Genomic DNA, 3,761 nt, shown 5'->3' on the forward strand with positions numbered 1-3,761 from the left:
GGACAAATACATATTCATTTAATTTCTCGTAAGACTGTTGCATATTCATCAAGTCTCTGAAGAATCATTAACGTAGGTTCCCGCCCCTATTCGCATGCGTACTGGAGTCCTTGGGTGGTCGTCGGGTGTACTCTGGTGGTCTTTTGATGAAGGCCAGATGTCTTCCTTGCTGCTAAACTCCTGACCCTTCCTTTCTTTGACAGACTTTAGCAGTCAAGCCAGTTCTTGCTGGTTTGTTTCATTATATATGCATACAGTCTTTTACTCCCTTAACTTTGGGGTCGTTAACATACAATTGTGCTAACTACGACCTACGGAATCAACATCCTTTATCTTGTTCCCTGTCTCACTTCTTTAGTGAGGCACGTTTGAAATGATTGCAATATATTAAACATATTTTCACTCGTAAGTTCAAGGTATTTTTATCAATTTAATGAAAATGCTATTTTTCTAGTTAGTTTGTTTAAATGGCGATACTGGGCTCTCACTAGTTTCAAATCCGGCGAGCAGGGTGACTTAACTGTGCCTTTACTTAGCCTTTGCTAAGGCTTAACTTAGCCTTCGCTAGCAGCGCTCAGCTAGCAGCTGCGGGCAGCGGCCGGGCTGCGCGGTTCCCGACACAGCCCCGCCCACGCACCGGCGGGAGGTGTTCTGCCGGCCTCTTCCACCCACATCCGCGGGAGGATCGTAACGCGCGCATCTTTCAGGGGTGTTTGGCATGGTTTGTAACGATCGCGGCCTGAGCGTTCGTTTCAGTAACCCGTTCTGGCCACTCGGCGGCTCGTACCAGGGCACGGTCGCTGGGGCCAGTAAGGCTGCGCCACCGCACAATTCATTACGTCGGTGCCGGGAGCTCCCGCGGGCGAGGCAAGACGCGCGTTAGGGATTTCCCCGCCGTCCCGCGTTGAACGTTCGGGATTGTTCTCATAACGTCGCGGCAGAGAGCTCCTGCCGACGGGGTAGAGTCGCACACCTCGTCAGCGGCCGGTAAGCCCCGCCTCAGGCTCCTGTGGAATCGCGCGGCAACTCTCGCGAGGTTTGGGCGCGCTGAACGTTGTAGTTCGGAGTTGCGCCATTTTGGGAGTGAGGTGACTGGTGTGTGTATATGTGTGTTTGCGTGTGCGGCGCTCTTGCGTCTCGGGGTTCTTCGTGGTTCTTGGGGGTGGAGGGTCGGTGTTGCTGCGTACGGTGGCGGCAGGAGGAGCAGCAACCGTCGCCAGGGAGCAGAGGTGGAGTATCTAGGGTGGGCCCTACTGTGAGGGGTGGGGGGCCGTTCCGCTTCTTCCCTTGCCGTAGGGTCCCGTGTGGTGGGAGGCCCGCCCTAGGTAAGGCGGGGGAGCCCTCCCTGGGGAGGCAGGTCTGGCGGAGCCCTTCACGGCTCCCGACGCTTATCGGCAGCAAAAGCTCTTGCGGAGAAGCTAGGGATTTCCCTGGGTTCTTTCCCTATACTGCAGCCGGCTGGCTGCTTGCCTCGGTGCTGCTCCCTGCGGCTTGGGATTCCTCGGGCAGCCCCCGCTGCTTTTTCGGGTTTGCTGTCTCTAGTCTGGGTCAGCGCCTTCCTCCTCGGGTGTCCTGCAGACTGACTTTTTTCCCAATAAAATGAGAAGCGTCCCTTTCTTTTCGGTTGGTTTTTCACTTCCTCGGAGACCGGAGGGAGATGCCTGCTCCCTTTAGAAGGGCAGGAGAACGTTAGCACTGAAGTGCTGCATTCTCCGGTAAACATGCCTGTTGCGCTCTCCGGGGTGTGAGCGCAGGTTTCACTAGCCTTCTGCATTGGGATTTTGTTGCCTGACTGCATGCATGTTTACTTTTTAAGATTTAGATATATCTATTTGTCTGTAATGCCGATTAAGATTTCAAAAGTGAAAACTGATGACTCTGGTTCTTTTCCCTTAGGTAATTTGGATTACAGAGAGAGCCCTGGATTTTTGGCTTGTTTTGCCTCAGATGGTAGGGAGGAAGAATGGTGGAAATCGACCTGCTGTAGTTGCTTTTTTTTTTTTTTTTTGAAAGTGGGGAGATATTGGACACTGATGGATTATTTGTCCAAGTGTATCCTCCTGAAAAGGCTTCTGGAACAATCAGTAGGCATCTGGAAGGTGAATTGGAAGTTCGAAGTTGTGAGCTTTCTCTTTCTAGAAGCACAGAGCACTTCACCCTTGGACGCTTCTGTTTGCATGTCATGGATACATGGCTGATTGTATCAAGTCTGGAATGCTTTGGCTGTCAAAATAATGTGTTTCTTGGCTTTTAGTTACTTTTTTCTTCCAAGTGGCGGGGCTGTCTGAGTCATAGGCATAACCAGTTTTGTGAACTGACTTAAGATTAAGTGCAGCTTGAGTCACTGTGTAGATGTTGCTGAAAAGTTTCGTGGCAGATATTTTTACCCCCTTTTTTATTTTTCTGATATAGTCCTTTGTCATTTTGTATGAAGACCTATTTTCTAAATGAAAAACGTAACAGTAATTTGTTCATAATTACTTCTGTTGAAAAATGTTGCCAATAAGCAATATAGTGATATCCAGATAGCCATTGTTTACAAATGTCTCTGCTATCTGAAATTAGGAAATGCTACTTAGTTCAGATGTGAAATTTGTTTTTTTGACTTTACAATTTACAGTATAAAAAGTGTTTATTATTTCATCTGGAGCTGATGCTTCTTATTGTGATATGTATATGGAATAGATGAGAGGAGAAGCTTTCAGAAAGAAACACAAGCTTCTGAAGTTAGAGACTTGGCAAACTTTGTAAATAGCCTTGTGGAATATGTAAGCAAGAAGGATGGGTAGCTGATTCCTGTGATGTCAAATTTATGTCAAACAGCTACGCATGTAGTATCAACAATAACTTGTGATATTATCTCAAGGAAAACAAACTGGAAAAATATAAATCATGTGGTGCTAATGACACCTTGTGGTCCTCTTGGATTAGGTAAGTATTGTAGTGTTCATAAACCAATTTATACTTGAATAAATATTTTGTTGGTAGAACGGTGAAATCAGTAACATTCTCTACCTAGAGGATGCTGTTTTTTTTTTTTTCTTTTGAGAACATTGAAATGAGCTTGCAGAATCCATGTTTTATTTGTCAATTAATGGAATATCTGTAAGGATTTGAAGAATATATGTACTACCACAGAGAGCAATTTGTATGTAGGAGTGTGATTCTTCTGGGAGACTTAAATACATCTAGACTGAATCCATAGGTAACTTACCCCTTTGTGTTAATATTGTAATCTCAACAGTGAGCTGTTAGGCTTCTTGAATAGGTCTGTTGGATGGCTCATCTTTCCATTTTCATTAGGCGTTTTTGTAGCACAAAGGTACTGATAATTTAGCTTTTAATTTATTTTCTTTCACTGTTCTTTGTCATAGAATATCCTGAGTTGGAAGGGACCCATAAGTCATGTATGGAAGCAAGTTTCTATTCTTTCCATTGATGCTTTAAGGTTGTGTTCAGAGTAATTTCCTGTTCTGTAATGGGAATGAGTCTGGTTTGAAACTATATCATAACAAAAAAAACAACCCTCCACACCCTCCTTGTGAAGGATTTAAAACCAAAATATATTGGCTAACTAACCAATTTAATGTGTTAGTTGTATTGGCGCTGTTATCCCCTGTAGTTGATTTCTCAATGTAGATACAGTTAACTGTGGAAATTAATATATATTTGTAATATTTTTCTTTGCAGGTTTGATTTCAGCTGAATTGCTATTGCCTCAAAGAAAATTACTATGGACAGAACAACTTAATTCAAAAGTC

General features: G+C 44.6%; 1 long non-coding RNA gene across 2 annotated transcripts in view; it reads left to right on the forward strand.

Annotated features, from left to right (window-relative positions):
- The first annotated feature begins 1,009 nt into the window (after positions 1-1,009).
- Positions 1,010-3,761, forward strand: part of LOC118155646 — a 24,167-nt gene continuing 21,415 nt past the window's right edge. Inside the window, exons 1-3 of one of the 2 annotated variants that reach the window (XR_004745927.1) lie at positions 1,010-1,243; positions 1,897-2,931; positions 3,691-3,758. This is a non-coding gene — a long non-coding RNA (uncharacterized LOC118155646). The remainder of the gene's footprint in view (positions 1,244-1,896; positions 2,932-3,690; positions 3,759-3,761) is intronic. The other variant, XR_004745926.1, reaches the window with a different exon arrangement.

Source organism: Oxyura jamaicensis, chromosome W, assembly GCF_011077185.1.
Source record: "Oxyura jamaicensis isolate SHBP4307 breed ruddy duck chromosome W, BPBGC_Ojam_1.0, whole genome shotgun sequence".
Classification (NCBI taxonomy): Eukaryota; Metazoa; Chordata; class Aves; order Anseriformes; family Anatidae; genus Oxyura; species Oxyura jamaicensis.